Source organism: Eriocheir sinensis, chromosome 56 (genome assembly GCF_024679095.1).
Source record: "Eriocheir sinensis breed Jianghai 21 chromosome 56, ASM2467909v1, whole genome shotgun sequence".
NCBI lineage: Eukaryota > Metazoa > Arthropoda > Malacostraca > Decapoda > Varunidae > Eriocheir > Eriocheir sinensis.
The window spans coordinates 1,832,034-1,850,288 of record NC_066564.1 but is presented as its reverse complement, the minus strand read 5'-3'; the positions used below and the strand labels follow the sequence as shown (position 1 = coordinate 1,850,288).

Below are 18,255 nucleotides of genomic sequence, written 5' to 3'. Positions count from 1 at the left end.
TGATAATAATTAGAACAGTTTGCACAGAGCATTTTATCGGTGAGTGCAGAAAATATTGAGACGTGGAGCCAAATTATATTTCTCCCAAGAATTATGCCCCTGAAAAATGTTCAAATTATGTTGACCGTTCATAATTGAATTAATTTTGTTTGAATATACTCGCGCGCAGGGATGTCATTACACGCTCCGGCGGTCTGCGTTTCAATTATATTACAAGGTAAGACTTTTCGAGGTCCTTAGAGTGAGTAGAGGAGGAGGAGGAGGAGGAGGAGGAGGACGAGGAAGACGAGGACGAGGACGAGGAGGGCGGTGTGTTGTAAGGAGGATAGGTACAGAAGTAAGAAATGGAAATAGAGAATATTGAAGGGGAGAAATAGGATTAAAAAAAAAAAAGCGTCAATAGAGAAGGAGCATTAGAAACTGAACCCAAAAAAAATGAAAGAGAAAAAGAGAGAGAGAGAGAGAGAGAGAGAGAGAGAGAGAGAGAGAGAGAGAGAGAGAGAGAGAGAGAGAGAGAGAGAGAGAGAGAGAGAGAGAGAGAGAGAGAGAGAGAGAGAGAGAGAGAGAGAGAGAGAGCACACAGACACTATATAATAACACATGTAACAAGGCAACTAACGACCGCAGGATTTCACCAACAATAACCGGTCACCACACACACACACACACACACACACACACACTGTACCACCACCACCACCACCACCACCACCACCATTACCTCCTCCTCAGCCTCCTCCTCTACCCCCCCACACCCCCCCTTTCCGTGATCATTAGGCCCAAGAAGCAGCCAATCCCCAGAGCGAGAATCAAGGTAAAAGTGGAAACTAATAACCTGGCCAGTGTCTCCCCGTGTCAATAGAGTGCCAGACAAATTTGCGGACTCTAATTAGCGGCGGGGGAAAAAAGGGGCGAGTCGCTGTGCCCCGACGAATGAAAAATGGGACAAAGGAGTTTTCTTCTTAGCTAATAAGGGATGAACTCGCCCCGGGAGGACCCAGCGGGACGGGGGCAAGGACTCGTAATAATGAGCAGGACCCGAGGAGGAGGAGGAGCGACCCAGCGAGGAGAGACCAAGGAGACACCAGCCAGCCGCCACCACCACCACCACCACCACCTGCTGACTAATGTTGCTGCTCCTTCTCCGTCTGCTACTGTTTAAATGCCTGCTGTTCCTGTTGTCGTTGGATAATGGTAACTAGCACTCTTTTTCTCCTGCTACTGTTCATGCTGTTACTGCTGTTGGCTAATGCTACCTAACCTGCTGTTCATGTTGTTACTGCTGTTGGCTAATGCTACCTAACCTGCTGTTCCTCTCGTTACTGCTTATACTGCTACTGCTGTTGATGCTGTGTTCCCTGATAATCAATGCTTTTGCTTCATATTGCTATACTGCTGCTGATGCTGTTGGCTAATATAAAATGCTGCTGTTCCTCCTCTTCTGCTACTGCTTAAAATGCTACTGTTGCTGTTGGTACTGTTGGCTTCTGTTAACTAATGCTCCTGTTGCCCCTTCTGCTGTTCTTCATACTGCTAATGTTCTTGCTGCTGTTGGCTATTGATATCAAATGCTGCTGTTCCTCCTCTTCTGCTACTGCTTAAAATGCTACTATTGCTGTTGGTACTGTTGGCTTCTCTTAACTAATGCTCCTGTTGCCCCTTCTGCTGATCTTCATACTGCTAAAGCTGTTGGCTAATGATATCAAATGCTGCTGTCCCTTCTGTTGCTACTACTGTTCTCGATGCTGTTGTCTCATGGTAACTAACGTACCTGTTGCCTATACTGCTTCTGTTGCTGGTGCTGCCGTTGTGGTGCAGTCATGATAATGGATTTGTGCGGTAACTAACCCTCCTGTTGATTATAATTCTTCTCCCTTTGTCCCTGTTAATATTGCTCTATAGTTGTTTATTATGTTATGTATGTTGAGGACTGTGGTAATACTGGTGAGCTCGTGATTACTGACTTGCCTTACGTTCAAACAGGTCATCATATCTATATTTTAAAGGTCATTCACTCACTCTTTTCAAAAATGATCAAAAGCCTACATGTACATCTTTTTTTCTGAGGTGTTGCCGGTGTAGCTGTTGGTCTGTCTGTTGGTCTGTCCGTCTATTTGTCTGTCTGTTTTATTTTCTGGCAGTGTATCCATCCTCGTCTCCATTACGTGAGCACCAGTCTTGAATATTCACCTTAACAACAACTTCCTCCAGACAAAAATTAGACCATTCCTGATTAAGTTAGTTAAGAGGTGAATGACCTGAGAGAGGGGGGAGGAGGAGGAGGAGGAGGAGGAGTTGAAGAAGAAGAAGAAGAAGAAAAAGAAAAAGAAGAAAAGAAGGAAAAGAAAAAGAAAAGAAGAAGAAGAAGGAGAAGAAGAAAAAAAGAAGGAGCAGAAGAAGAAAAACGAGGAAGAAGAAGAAATCAGAATAAAAAAGGGCAAAAGAAATTATAATGATAGAAAATGAATGAGGAGGAAAGGGAAGAAGTGGATTAGGAGGATTAACGTAAGGCAGAAGAAAAGGCGAGGAGAAGAAGAGAAGAAGAAGAAGAAGAAAAAAGAAGAAGAAGAAGAAGAAGAAGGAAGCAGAGGAAAGAAAGTTGGCTGTTTCTTCTTCGCGCGGAGCCCCGGCGGGAGGGAGGCGCCCTGGGAGAGGCTGCAGCACTAATGAGGCCCAGTGTGACTTTGACGGTCTGGGCGGGACACGGCTCGGTCAATACTCGCCCCTGCCGCCGCCACCAGACGAGGAACACGGCGGTTATCGGTAATGAGACGCCGGGAATCAGACGCCGCGTATGTATGAATGAGCTCAGAAATAATCACGCGGCAGGGGTGGGAGGGAGGGAGGGAATGGGTGCTCTCTCTCGCTCTTTCTCTTTCTCTCTCATTTTCTAATACTTAAATAATTGTTTAGTATCGAGAAAGTTTTAAGTACACTGAGGAACATACATCTAATTAAAAATGTATTGGTGAATGAGTATTAACATCAACTCATAAGAAAATACACAAACTTTAACGTATACTAAAAACCGATCAAAGTGAATGAACGAGCAACATCACAAAACTCTCGTAAAATCTAATTAACTTAGGCAACTAAATATACACATAAAGCGTCTAAGAGGCACCGAAAAAGACGGACGGAAGCTGGTAATATTTATAAGGCTAATACATGCTCCAGACGGCCGGTAAGCAACACTCTTTGGGCCGAGGCTGCACATTAAAATTAGATCAGTTAATCCCTCCGTGAACGACAAAGGGGCCGCCAGCACTGGACGGCCGCTTCCTTGTCCTCGACCAGGTGAGTGAAGGTCAAGCACGTGTGTACGGAGGAGTATGTACAGGTGGAGAGTGTCCTGAGGGAGGGCGTGAGGGGCTGCTTCAGAGTGCGGCGGGAGGGAGGGCGTTAAGGACAGGGGCATGTGCTGGGAGAGGTGGAATGGTGAGGGGTGGGGGTGGGCAGGTGTGGGAAAGACTACGAAGGTGTGAGGAAGAGCAGGGAGGGGGGGAGGGGGGGAGAGGTGGAGGGCATCCGTGTCCATGAGGGGGGAGAAGTGACGCCTCAGGGGAAGGAGAGCAGAGGCGCGGAGGAGCTAACGCCGACCCTAACACAAAAAAAAAAGAAGAAAAAAAACAAGAGAAGACGTTACAAGAGAGAAGGGGAGTTATGAGGCCAGAGAGAGGAAAAAAATAACAGAGGAGGGGTGTGAGGGACGGCATGAATACTGACTAGGGTGGGGCGTGGCCAGAGGAGAGGAGAGATGAGGAGCGGCCCTTCCGTGAGCCCCCAACACCTGGGAGGCTGAAGGACGTGAGCCAGGTTCAGTATGCATGAGGTAACCCACTAGTGATCCCTATAGGCACTCAAGGGCACGCGCGACAAAGGTAACTCCTCAGAGGCACTTCAGAAGCATCGGTTAAAACGGCTCCTCCACCTCTCCTCCACTATCACCACCACCACCACCACCATCCTTCTCTCCGTCATCATATCTGTTCGTTACGTAATGGCTCCAAGTTAACAAAAAGTAATTAAATAGATAGATAGTTTGGTTTAGCTTCCTTTTTTTTAGTTTTATATATTTTTTTCACTTGCTTCCTCATAGTCCCAACCTCAACCCAACCTCCCCCCTCACGCCATCCTTCCCATATCTCTCTTACTCCTCAACCTCTCTCAGCTTCTTATCCTAACACCCCCCATTCCCCCCTCAGCCCCCAGTCCCTCTAGCAAGCCTCCTCTACCACATGCCAACTGTACTCGACCCCATCACTCCCATCTCTCTTACTCCTCAAACCCATTCTTCCAGCTTCTTATCCTAACTCCCCTCATTCCCCCCTCAGCCCCCAGTCCCCCCAGCAAGCCTCCCCAGCCACATGCCAGCGGACCCCAGCTACGTCAGACTCAAAGCAGACTCGTCACGGAAATTACAACCCTTGCAATAATTTAATCGTCTAGTTGTGCCTCGAGGTCGCTCAGTCTGGCACGGGGTCAACTTGTAAGTGCCACCCGCTGCCTCCTCGTGCCTGGCCTCTGCCCCCCCCTCCCCCCTTTGACCTTCCTTACCTCTCCTCCCTCGCCTCTTCCCTGCACTTCTTCCTCACTTATCTTCCATATACATTGGTTTCTTCCTCTCCCTGTTCGTTCTACTGGCCCTCCTCATCTCCTCTCCCTTACCTCTCCTCCCTTGCATCTTTTCCCTCACTTCTCCCTCACTTATCTTCCATATACTTTGGTTTCCTCTCTCTGTTCGTTGCCCTGACCCTCCCTCACTTTCCTCACCTCTCCTCTCTTCTTTTCCTCTTTCCCCCCTTCCCCAGGCTCTACCTCACCTCCCTCACATCTTCCTCATACTTCTTCCCCATACTCCTCCCTTATTTCTCTTCCCTATACATTGTTGTTTTTTTCCTGTCTCCATTTCGACTTCCCTCACCCCGAACCTCCATGCATTTGTTCTCTCTCGTATTCCTTTCCTCTCTCGTTCATCTACTTTCCTCCATTCTCTTCTTACACCTTTCCTCATCATCATATCCTCGTGCTAATTCACTACCCTTTATCTTCCTCGTTTTTCTTTCCTCCTTCCAACCCTTTACTTTCTCAGACTATTCCTCGCCTCCTCTCCATCCCCTATTCAGTCCCTCTCACTTAACTCCTTCATCCTCTACACGAGTCCTTTCCCTCAACACACACTTATGATTTTTTTTTGGCTACCTTTTGACCCCTTTCATATCCTTTCCTTTCCTTTCCCACACTAGTCCTTCCTTCCTTCCTTCTACTTCCTTCTTTCCTTTCTACCTCCCTAACCATGGCTTCTTCAAACGGTCTTCCCTTCTTCATTTTCCCTCCTGTTTTTTTTCCTTACTACTTTCCTACCAGTCCTTCTTTGTTACTACTTCTACTTCCTTCCTTCCTTCCTTCCTTCCTTCTTTTCTTCATCCCTAATTCTAGTTTTCTTCACACTATCTTCCCTTCTGTTTTCACCCCTGTTTCATTTTCTCACAACTTGTCTACCTCCGTTTATCTTTCCTTTCCACTCTTCCTTTCTTCCCTCTCCCCTTTCCTCCCTTCTTCCTCTCCGGCTTCTTCACGCTATGTTACCTTCTGTTTTCACTTCTGTTTCTTTTTCTCACAACATGTCTACCTCCGTTTATCTTTCCACCTCTCATCTCCCTCCTTTTCCCCTTTCCTCCCTTCTCCCTTTTTTAACTATGCTCAACCCCATCACGCCCACACACCACACACTCTTCAACCCCTTCCTTCCAGTTACCTATCCTAACACACACACACACACACACACACACACACACACACACACGCCTTCTCCCCTCAGCAAGCCTCCGGAGCCTCTACTACTCACCCGCCCCCCTCGCCCCCCTCTGTTAAAGGACGAGGCAGGCTGGACACATCTCAACCCAGCACACTAGCCACAAATACACACAACCTTATATCCCTTACCTACTTCCCCTATACCTATTTCCTCCTCCTCCTCCTCCTCCTCCTCCCACTTTCTTTCCTCCGGGCACAGGTTCTCCGGCACATTAATTCACCTCCGAGAGAGTGTAATCTTGTGATGGCTGATGGAGAAAATAAGGCTGAAGAATAGGGAAGAGGGGGACGTAGATGGTGGAAGGTAAAGAGAATGGGATGTGTGTGTGTGTGTGTGTGTGTGTGTGTGTGTGTGAGAGAGAGAGAGAGAGAGAGAGAGAGAGAGAGAGAGAGAGAGAGAGAGAGAGAGAGAGAGAGAGAGAGAGAGAGAGAGAGAGAGAGAGAGAGAGAGAACTGAACCTAATCCCAAAATCTACAGTCTTGCACACTCTTAATTACGTCCTCATGAATCTTAATCCTCAAGATCCGAGAGGCTTCCGGATACAGAGAGGGAGAGAGGGAGAGGGAGAGGAAACGATGGGAAGGACGGAGGTATATGGGGAAGGCTATGGAGGGGCAGATGGAGGAAGCAGCTTAAAAGGGAAGGAGGAAAGGAAGGAAACTAATTAATGAAGAAAAATTGGTGGTGAGAATGGGAAGACTTAACAGAATAGCGAAAAGAAAACGGAGCACGAAGAAAAGGAAACGGGAAGAAAGATGAAGGCAAGATTAGAAAGATAGGGGGTGAGGATGACGCAGAGCAGGAAGAGGAAGACAAAGGGTAAGGGAGACAGATGGTGAGAGGGAGGAAAGAGGAAGAGAGGGGAAGCAAGAGCAGAGGGTAGAGGGGAGTGGATAGGCTGAGGGAGAGGGAGAGAGAGACACATTGAGGAAGGTGGGGAGAAATATGATCTAAGGGGATAAGCGAGCAGAGGTGCTAAGGGACTCTGAGGGGCGCCTTAGAGGAGGAGGAGGAGGAGGAAGGGGAGGAGGCGCGTGGCGTGGCCGGAGCAGCACGCGGGCGGGTCAGCTCACCTCCCCGGGGCAGGAGACGCGGCCGCGGTAACAATATGAACAACACAGCTTCCAGGAAACATCCGCCCGACGCATCCCGCCCAAAGACGCCCAGACACGCCGGCAAACACACTCCCCTTCACAAGTACACACATACGTATACAAAGAAGCGTGCACGGCTCTAACCATCCTAACCCCGTCCACAAGCCCAACCCTCAGCCCTGTTTCCGCGGGCCTAAGCCAGGGCCACACGCACGCCCCTGAACGCGGCGGCCGAGCTGGTGGCGGGACGGGACCTGAAGCGTTAGGACACCGTCTTGTTCTTGAATACTAAGTTCATTTAGCCCAAGATAATGGTTCTTCCCCGGGCACCCTAAGTGGCCGGGGGACACGGGGAAAGGTGAAATTGGATAGAATGTGATGTGATATCCGGCGACGGGCTGTGTTTGTTAGTTTTATGAAGGCGAGTGAGGCGCCACCCGTGTCTTGCCCTGACGAGCGGGGCGTGGGCGGCGGGGAGAAGGGGCAGAGGGGCGGAGGGGAAGTGGCACCTCTGGAGAACATTGACGTTATATATACAAGCCGTAAGGATATACAGGTGGCCATGTGCTTTATGCCAATTATATAATAAGCGTTTTATGTAACACACACACACACACACACACACACACACACACACACACATACACACACACATTGAGGGGAATGATTCGCCACCACACAATGTAAAAGTCGCATAAACACATGATGATGCTTGAGTAAGGAGCAGTTACTCTCTCTCTCTCTCTCTCTCTCTCTCTCTCTCTCTCTCTCTCCCCCACCTCCACGCGCGTAAAAGCACGTACGAAAAGAAACTGTAGTAGCGATAAAGTGTGTCTGTGTGTGTGTGTGTGTGTGTGTGTGTGTGTGTGTGTGTGTGTGTGTGTGTGTGTGTATTTGCGCACACGTGAAAGCGTAGGCGGGTGCGTGTGCGTAGGTGCGCAAAGGGAATGGGAAAGCACAGCACTCCGTCAGCATCACCGCCACGGACGAGCAGACGGGTGTGTCGGGGCGAGGCGAGAGGTGAGAGGGACAGGTGGGGATGAGAGTACTTGTAATGAAGAAGGAGGAGGAGGAGGAGGAGGGAGGGTGTGACGTCATGCCCACGTAAAGGCGCAAGCAGACCTTCATTACAGTAGCACGTGGGAGGCACACTGTCCGCACGTCACGTCTCTGTCGCTCCCTCACACACGAACCCATCCTCCTCTTCCTCCTCTTCCTCCTCCTCCTCCTCCTCTCAGCCATCGCCGTCACCGCCAGCACTCTCCTCCTCCTCCTCCTGCCCCACAGCCTCCACCATGGGCACTTCCTCAGCAAGCACTTAGCGGCAGCGTGTCACTCACCCAGCACTCCCCGGGCACGGCACAACACCACAACACCCGCGCCACAACACTGTCAAACCCCGCCGCCAAAATTTCCTTCCCGTCGCTCCTCCTCCACGCGCCCTCTCAGCTGGGCGTCCCGGCTTCCCCGCCCGCCATCTTTGCTCCACATTTGTCCCTCCCGTCCTGATTTGAATATTTTTGAAAACCCCGAAAAAATTGGCGGGCTGACTCACCTGGGCGCCGCGAGTCCCCATCCCGGCGGTCTGCAGGTGTTGGCGGAGCTGCGTCGGGCACAAACACATCCAGAAAGACAACCGAGAACGAGGAAAGCGACCCATAAACTAGGATGAAATTTTTATCAGCCACCCCGGTCTGACATGCTTCCCTAAGACGCTCTTTTATTGACGATTTTTCTCCAGCATTTTTATGGCGTCTCCCAAGGAAAGAAAACGAGACCCGGCGCAGCGGTGGAGGCGGCCGGCGGTTCCCCTCGCTCCCGGCAGCCTCTCTCCCCTCATTTGCCTAGCGGACCCCCTTCAGCCCTCACCGCCGCTCCTCACCCTTCCCGACGCTCTCTCGCTCTCTCCCACTCTCTCTCTCTCTCTCTCTCTCTCTGGAAGCCATTACTCACTATTTCCTTTTCCTACTTTCTCGCTCCACTTTCTCCTTCTCGTCTCTCATCTCACACTCACCTCTCGCCTTGCCCTCACCCGCCACATCCACCTCCATGCATCCACCCACACGTTAGTCTGTCTATGGATACGTATGTTTATCTTTTATTCATCCATATCCATCCATCCATCCACGCTTCCCCTTCCACTCCTTGCCTCGTGTGTTTCTTCTTTCTCTCTTCTCTTCTCGTTTCTCTCTCTCTCTCTCTCTCTCTCTCTCTCTCTTTGTTCAACGCTTCCTTTCAACACAAACCGCTTCATTTATATTTGCGTTTCACCTTCTCCGTCGTGTTTACTTTGTTGTATTTTTACCACATTTCTCTTGCACGTTGTATTCCAATTTGACTTTTTTTTTGTTCTCAGTCTCGTCTTGCGCGTCTTCCTATATACTCGTGTTTTCAATCTGCTCCTGCCCCCCTCTCCACCCCCCACCCCCCAACCCCACTCTCTCTCTCTCTCTCTCTCTCTCTCTCTCTCTCTCTCTCTCTCTCTCTCTCTCTCTCTCTCTCTCTCTCTCTCTCTCTCTCTCTCTCTCTCTTCTTTGTCCCTCCGAAACGCTGTCATTCAACTTTTTTTTCCTGTTTCCTGAAGTGCTTCCCTCCTTTACTTTCTTTATTTTTTCATTCTCTTACTTCTTCCTCCTTTTCCTTTCCTCTCTTCTGCACTTCCTCCTTTGTTATCCTGATTAGCATTGCTCGCTTACGTTCGATCAATGCCATTCAGTGTAGTTATTGAGCACAGGGCATTAAGTACCTCGTGTGTGTGTGTGTGTGTATGTGTGTGTGTGTGTGTGTGTGTGTGTTAAGCTGCATCATTACTTAATTTCGTCTACTTTTTTTTTGTAGTCGCCTAAATCAATCTGTGTTTTCTCTCCTTTTGTTTCTTTTGTTTGCAGGAACCCTGAATCGACGCCCCCCCCCTCCTCCCCGTCTCTCTCTCTCTCTCTCTCTCTCTCTCTCTCTCTCTCTCTCTCTCTCTCTCTCTCTCTCTCTCTCTCTCTCTCTCTCTCTCCACGCAATCAGTCAAGATACGTTCAGCTCTTCCTCTTCTTCCTCGGGACACGACGCGATGCTAGTATATTTTGGCACAGCGTCATGAAAAGAATGTTCCTCTCTATTGACACTGCATTTAAGGACCATTATTACAGGATACAAAACGTCTCTCTTCCCTATTTGCCAAGCTCTCGCTCCGGTTGTCAACTGATATTTCCCATTCTCTGTGATGGCTCTTCAGGATCGGCCCGTGAGTCGAAGCGGCCCTGCGAGGATCCTACAGACGTGGAGGGCTGTGTGCACGGTGAGTCTTCCCGCCAGAGGGCCAGTGACACGGCTAATCGTATACCTGTTTGAGCTCCGATGGTCTTCGCAGTCTGGACGAAACGGCTGATTGTTGGTCGGTCTCAAGTGCTCTTGTTCGCATTGTCATTTAGTCATCAAAAGCAGATTTACGAACCTTCTATCCTGGTATTGATATTTTTGCTCTCTTCATCTCTTTCTTTCTCTCTCCGGCACAATGTTGGATCTCTAGCGTCTAAAGAATCAGCTGAAATTAATCAACTTTGCGCTCGGAGGAGGTGGTAGTAGTGGTGGCGGTGGTGTATCGGGTCGCTGACGTCAATAGCAAAAGCAAAAAGTTAGGTTAAGAGGTTGAGGCAGCGTCTTTATGTCTTGCTTCCCATTGTGTAGAGGCGGAGGCGGGATGTGTGTGAGGAGAAGACGGAGAGCAGAAGAGAGGAATCAGAAACGAGTGGCTGAGGGAGAGAGGGAGAAAGAGAGAATTGAAGACTGAGGGACACATTCTTAAACACGCATATTTGACACGGTTTTCATAGGAGTTCTGAGGCATTTCGAGGGGTATTCTAATGACCCTGGTGGTAGGCTGACCCTTCTTCTGTACCACGAGCCTAAAAAAAAAAACTATTGAGAACCCGATTAATTCTTATTTTGGCCTTTGGAAATACTTGATGTGAAAAACGAAAGAGTCTGATAATACCTGATAATAAGGTGAAGGGAGATAAGGTGAGGCTGTTCAGGGACAAGAAGGTGGAGGAGAAAAATCGTAACGTCAGTCAGCGAAAAAATAATAATAATAAAAGAGCGCGTGAACGAGATACACAAAAGGAAAACGAAATGACGAAGAAGAGGAAAATAAAACTCGAATAAAAAAATGAAGAGGCGAAAGATCAGTAAGAGGAGAATCTGAATAAAGGAGAAAAACAAAATAGAAAAAAAGGAGGCAGGGATGAAATTAGAGAGGGCTAACATGTATAAAAAAAAAAGCAAAGGAGAAGAGGAGCAGGGATAAGAGAGAGAGAGAGAGAGAGAGAGAGAGAGAGAGAGAATGAGTGATCGACTGATGAACGGGGAGGGTGGGGGCAGGGACAAGAAGGGAGGAGGGAGAGGAAGTGGGATGGAGGGGAGGGGAATGGGAGAGGAAGGGAGGGGAGATAAGAGGATGAGGGAGGGAGGTAGGACGCTTGTGAGGCAACTATAGGAGTGAAAATACCGGGAATAGGTGATCGGGTGATGACTGTAGGGAGGGGAGGAGAGGAAGAAGGGGAGGAGAGGGGAGGAAGAAGGGGAGGGGAGGAGAGGAAGAAGGGGAGGAGAGGGGAGGAAGATGGGAAGGGAGGTGAGGAAGAACAGGAGAAGGGAGATATGATAGTGGACAGCTAGGGGAGAGGATTGAGAGCAGAAGAGGATAGGGAAAGGAAAAAGGGGAAAGAGAGGGGACAAGCGAGAGGAATGGAAGAAGGGAGAGCAAGGTAGATTGGGGAGGAGGAATGGGAGGAGTGTGAGACGGAGATGGGAGAAAAGGTGTAAGAGAAAAGGGGAAAAAAATGGAGATGAAGGGAGTGGGAGGAAACGAAAGGAAATAGAAAGAGATGGGAGAGAAGTATGAGAAGGGAAACAGGAGAAGAAAGGGAGAAAAGAAGAATGGGAGAATAAAGATGTGAGAAAGTGGGAGAAGGAAGAGGTGGGAGGAAAGGAGATAAATGGGAAGAGAGTTGGCCATGAGGAAAACAGAAATGGGAGAAAAAAAAGGAAGAGATGGAAAATGTAAATAGGAAACATGGAGAAGATGGGAAGATGGGAGAGGAGAGGAAGGGGAGAGAAAAGGAGAGGGGAAAGAAGAGGAAGTGAGAGAGCAGTAAGGTTGAGAAAAGAGGAAATGGGTAAAGAGAGGGAAGAGAAAAAAGAGTAGAGGAAAAAGAAAAAGTGAGGGGGCAGTAAGTTGGGAAAGAACGGGGAATAGGAGAGGTAAGGGAAGGAGGAACGCTGAGGGAGAGTAAGGAAAGGACAGGTGTTATAAGGGACAGGTAAGGGAAAGAGGTGTTGCGAGGGAGAGGTGAGAGAAGGAAGGAAGCTGAAAGGGAAGAGGAAAGGGAAGGAAAGGTGAAGTAATGGGCAGGTAAGGGAGAGGTGTTGTGAGGGACAGGAAAGGGAAGGACAGGTGAGGGGAGGGACAGGTATGGAAGGAAAGGTGAGGTGCTGTTAGGGGAGCCAGCACTAAGCACTCACAAGGCCTGACCCCCCATAAACACCAACGGAGGCATATATAAAAAAAAAAATAGCCACGTCAACGGGAGTGGTGCTTAGAACGACCCCTGGGAAGCACTAACACACACACACACACCCAAAAAAAAAAAGTCCACATGCCTCTTTCCACTTCCCCAAGACGTCCCTCATTCCCAAAACAGGTGGAGGTGATGGCTTTAGTGGTGCAGCATAATCATGTGGACTAATTTTGTGGAGTTGGTATTAGTGGATGAGTGGAGTGGCGATGGTTGTAGCAGTAGTGAAGGTGGAGTGTATATGGAGAAAATCATGTTGTATGTAAGTAGGAGGCGGTGGAATGAGTGGAGGAGATGAAATAGCAATGACGGTGGAGTATTTATGGAGAAAGTTATGGGGTGGATAATTTTGGTGTACGAGATAAGGAAGGAGACATAGGCCTAGAAGTGATGGAAAGTATAGCGATGAAGCGAAAACACAACGAAAGAAAAAAAAAAGTTGTGGTGGCGGTGGAGACAGAACGGAAGTGGTAATAGTAGTGGAAGATACTAGTGGATATAAAGTGGAGGAGGTGGTAGGCAGACATATGTAAAAGTAGTCGTAGTGAGTGGTGGGGGTGAGGAGGTGGAGAAACGATGACTGGAGTGGCGGTGTGGTGGAGTATGCAAATGAGGGAGAGGTGAAAGGAATGGTAGTGATGGTGGTGGTAGTATAGTGCCCGTGGAGATAGTGAAGTAGGTGATAGTGGTAGACAAAGCGGTTGTGATGGTGATGGTAACAGCTATGGTGGTGAATGGTGATAGGGGAAAGATGTGTGTAAGTAGTGGTGGTGATAGTGGTGGTGTGGTGATGGAAGGTGTTGAGTTATAGAGCAGTGGTGTATATGGCTGTGGTGGTGGTGTGGCGTATTGTTGTTGTTGTTGGTGGTGGTGGTGGTGGTGGTGGTAGGAACAGAAGTAGTGGTGGTGGTGATGGAAGGTGTTGAGTTATAGAGCAAGAGTGTATATAGGTGTGGTGGTGGTGGTGGACAGTGGTAGTGGCAGTGGTAGGGACAGACGTAGTGGTGGTGATGGTGGTAGTGTTCTTGGTGGTGGTGGTGGAGGAGCACGAACAAAGAACAAACCCTGGGACGGACGCCGCACACGGGAGAAACAATTAAACACTCGCTGGAGGACCCCGGGCGGCAACAAAATGTACGCCACCATCGCCGAGGGGATGATCAAATTAAAACTTCGCACAATAAGAGAAAAACGCACAGAACACCACAGTCTTAGGTGGGGGGCGGGGGGCAGACCCTCACCCGCCCCCCCAGCAGCACGCCCGCGCCCCAGCCATACATTAGCAGACATGGATGTGTACATACGCCGCTTCCTTCTTCCTCTATCTTCACTCAAGTAACTCCAAAATTTCGAAAACAGGCAGATGAGTGATAGTTGCCAGTATGCGTCCCCGGCACCTCCCCGCCTGCCTCCCCGCCGCTCCCTGTCCCTCCCCGCCGCCCTGGGATGCAATGGGATGCCGGGTAAGGATGGTTAGGCAAGACCCGTGGGTTTGGGGGAGTCCTTAGCACCGAGGTGTGTATTGAATCCCTGTGGCGGAGGGGGAGTTGTCGTACATCCGTCACGCGCTTCTCCTAACACATGAATATTGATCCCGAGTCTGTCCCCCTGGCTGCCGAACGTCGCTTTTTTAACTTCTTTACTCGGCTCTAATACAACGTTGGGCTTGCTGGGGCGTGGGGCGAGGGGAGGCCAGGTGGAGGCACGCCCCGCCCCGCCCCGCCCCGTCGCCACTCTCCGCAGTACGGCAAAGCAACTAGAAGGGAAAATCATCCCTCAAAATTTCAAGTTCATCTCGCCTAACCCTCCTTTCTCAACTTCTACACACCACCCTCCCCTCGGCGCCCTTCCCCACGCCGCCTCCTCCTCCCTCAACGTCTTCCAGCGACCCCCAAGCCTCCCATTCGTCTCCCCTCTGTGTCTCCTTTCCTCCCTCCCTCGCTCCCTCCCTCCCTCTCGCCATCCTTCCATCTCCCTCCCTCGCTGCCTTCCTCCTTTTCACTCACACCCCCACACAGCTCCTTGGTCGCCCGTTTATATATTTCAGGCCATTAATATTGTTGCATCACGTCGATAGATTTATGGCAGCCACCTCCGGCCTCACACCGTGGATGGAGCGACGACCGGCCACCCTGCTATTGAGATATTCACACTCTGGTTCGTATCCCGCCGCCCTAAACAACACGGACAGGCAGACTCACTTTCCTCAGCCACGAGACACCTTCACGATTTCCTTGTTGATGGGTTGTTACATAGACATAAACAGGTATTAGAAGATTTACATACATACATACAAACAAACCGCACGAAGTAAAAGGCATAGGAGTAAGGGATAAAAAGAATGAAGATAAAAATAGAGAGAGATGAGTGGAAGTTAGAAGTACAGAAGGAGGGGAGAAAAAAACACATATGGAGGAAGGACTGGAAAGCTGCAAAAAAACAGAAGAAAAAACAAATGTATATGTGAGTGAGAAAACAGGTGAAGGGGTGTAAGAGGAGGCAGGTTTAGGCAGGTGTGTGGGAGGCTGTAACGATAATGGAAGGGAAAAGGAGGAAAAGGAAGAGGAAGAACAAGAGAAACAAGCCAAATTCTCTCCTGTTTACAAATATTTCCTTTTCCTCCTCTGCCTCTTCATCATTATGTGTCTTAGGGTCCTCCTCCTCCTCCTCCTCCTCCTCCTCCTCCTCCTCCTCCTTTTTCTGCCCCATTACTTCATGCTACTCCTCTTCCACCACTTTCCTCCTCTCATCTTTTCCTCCTAATTGTTCTCTCCTTCTTCTGTCTATCTCCCTTAACGTGTTGATTTGAGATGGAAGTTTGTTTTACCCCCCCCTCCACTCTCTCTCTCTCTCTCTCTCTCTCTCTCTCTCTCTCTCTCTCTCTCTCTCTCTCTCTCTCTCTCTCTCTCTCTCTCTCTCTCTCTCTCTCTGCTGAGCTCTCCTCTCTCTCTCTCTCTCTGAAGCCTCCCATCCCTAACTTTCCTCCAGAGAACTCAGACACATCTCTCTTCTCTCTTTCCTCTCCTCCTGCTCTCTCTCTCCTCCTCCTCCTCCTCCTCCGCCAAGGCTCACCTTCCTCCCGGCATGGACACTCAGGCCTCCCGTCACCTGCGACCCTCCCGCCATCCAGTCATCTTTTCCTCTCCTCCTCCTCCGCCTTCCCTCCCCTTTCTCCCCTCGTTCCCTTCCTTCTCCCTCCTTTTCTACTCACCCTCCACCCCTTCAGACGACTAAGTGGCTCGCTGTCTGTCTGCCTGTCTGTTCGCCTATCTGTTCTCTCTCTCTCTCTCTCTCTCTCTCTCTCTCTCTCTCTCTCTCTCTCTCTCTCTCTCTCTCTCTCTCTCTCTCTCTCTCTCTCTCTCTCTCTCTCTCGTAAAGAGAGAGAGAGAGAGAGAGAGAGAGAGAGAGAGATGAATCTCTCCGATACAATGTCTAAGAGAGAGAGAGAGAGAGAGAGAGAGAGAGAGAGAGAGAGAGAGAGAGAGAGAGTATAAAGATACTATGAATATGTAGCTGTGTGTGTGTGTGTGTGTGTGTGTGTGTGTGTGCGAGAGAGAGAGAGTGTGTTTGAGTGCGTGTGTGCGTAAGTGCGTGCGTGGGTGCGTGCGTGCATGCGTGTGCGTGAGTGCGTGCGTGCGTGTGTGCATGCACTTCCTTTCCTTCTTCCTCCCCCTCTTCAGTTGGTTTCTCCCCTCCTCCTCCTCTTCCCCAGCATCCACCAGTGTGTTTTAAACTTCCATTACAGTAAAAACTAGATAAATTCATGGACAGTGATGTTAGGAGGGGTTAGATTTACAGGAGCTGTCTTGCACATAGGCCTACCGGCCTCTTCCAGACTCCTTACGTTCTTATGTTTATATACGTGTGTGTGTGTGTGTGTGTGTGTGTGTGTGTGTGTGTGTGTGTGTGTGTGGTAGCCCCGGTCAACACCAGGTCACTGATCTAATGGTTGCTGAAACCATCTGCAAATATGAATCTCTCCAGTATTTACTCTCTCTCTCTCTCTCTCTCTCTCTCTCTCTCTCTCTCTCTCTCGACCCTTACTCTTCCCCTAAGAACTTTTACTGCCCCCCCTTCACCAATTAACCCGCGTAGGGGAGGGGGTTGTGGGAGGAAGAGAGAGAGAGAGAGAGAGAGAGAGAGAGAGAGAGAGAGAGAGAGAGAGAGAGAGAGAGAGAGAGAGAGAGAGAGAGAGAGACACACTGTGTGTGTGTGTGTGTGTGTGTGTGTGTGTGTTTTTAAAAAAAAATAACAATAATAATAATAATAATAATAATAATAATAATAATAATAATAATAATAATAATAATAATAATAATAATAATAATAATAATAATAATAATAATAATAATAATAATAATAATAATAATAATAATAATAACAAAAAGAATAACAACAACAACAACAACAACAACAACAACAACAACAACAACAACAACAACAACAACAACAACAACAACAACAACAACAACAAGCCAACCCATCCACCCATCCAACCAGGAAACATAACCAAAACAAGCACATTATAAAATCACGCCCCTCCTCCCCCTTCCCCCCTTCCCCCTTGTTCCCTCCCCCCCTTGCCCCCCTCCCCCCCCCCACAAAACAGCATTAGCACGTAAAGGACATTTTATGCGGAGTTCAATGGCGTCTCATTTACGACATAACTTGGGCGGAATCAATATTCATGGCGGGGTGAGCGACGCACGTAAGGCATACACTGTGTTTGCCTAAGTTACCGGGAGGCGCGAGTTGAGGGCCCGTCTTGTTTGGGCCGAGGAGTGACGGGAAGACGGACGGAACGGCGGACGGACGGAAGGAGGATGGTCGAAGGTGGACGTGTGGACGGACGGGAGGCTGTGTTGACTTGTTTATGGTTTGGTTGTGAGGTGGTGGTGGTGATGGTGGGTGGTGGTTGTCGTGGTGGTGGTGGTTGTGGTGGTGGACGGACAAAAGTAGAGCTAAAATGGTAAGACGGGTGAGCAGTGAGCATGTAGAGAAGTGGATAAAAGTGAGGGTGAGCAATGAGCATGTAGAGAAGTGGATAAAAGTGAGGGTGAGCAATGAGCATGTAGAGAAGTGGATAAAAGTGAGGGTGAGCAATGAGCATGTAGAGAAGTGGATAAAAGTGAGGGTGAGCAATGAGCATGTAGAGAAGTGGATAAAAGTGAGAAGTGAAGGTAAAAAAAAGGGAGACACCGAGAAGAGGGTAAAAAAAAAAGCGTCAGAAAAGGAAGAAAAAAAGACATGACGGGAAGATAAAAGACAAGAAATGAAACTTTAAGCAATAACAGAAGATAACAACGAATGAAAAAGAAGAGTTTAATTCACTAGATTCCTCACAATCATTAAGTAAGAGACAGCACAAGTGAAGAAGACCCAAATCTTTCTCTTTTGCACTAATATCGACATCATATTCTTGTTACAGTAAAGGAAGCAGCTCAAGGGAGAAAAAAAAGTGATAATGAGGAAAAACAATCCGCTAAACACTGCCCCTATAAAAAAAGTGTTCTGAAGAGTGGTCAACAGTTAAGGAAGCAGCTCAATGGAAAAAAAGTAATAATGAGTAAAAGAAAATCGGCTCAACATTGCCCCTATATAAAAAAAAGTGTTCAGAAAAGTGGTCAAAAGTCAAAAGTGGTTGTGTTGGGCGAGTCAACCAGTTTTTTAGATATTTTGGTGACAGACAAACACATACAGACAAACAGACGGACAGCGACGGAAACATTAGCGCCCTCCCGAAAATAAATCCTCTTAAAAGATTGCTCCATCCACT

General features: G+C 48.7%; 1 long non-coding RNA gene across 1 annotated transcript in view; it reads right to left on the bottom strand.

The window, feature by feature from the left end:
• LOC126984164 (uncharacterized) overlaps positions 1–8,856 on the bottom strand; it is a 75,698-nt gene extending 66,842 nt beyond the window's left edge. The window contains exon 1 of the long non-coding RNA XR_007736453.1: positions 8,468–8,856. This is a non-coding gene — a long non-coding RNA (uncharacterized LOC126984164). The remainder of the gene's footprint in view (positions 1–8,467) is intronic.
• Positions 8,857–18,255: the final 9,399 nt, after the last annotated feature.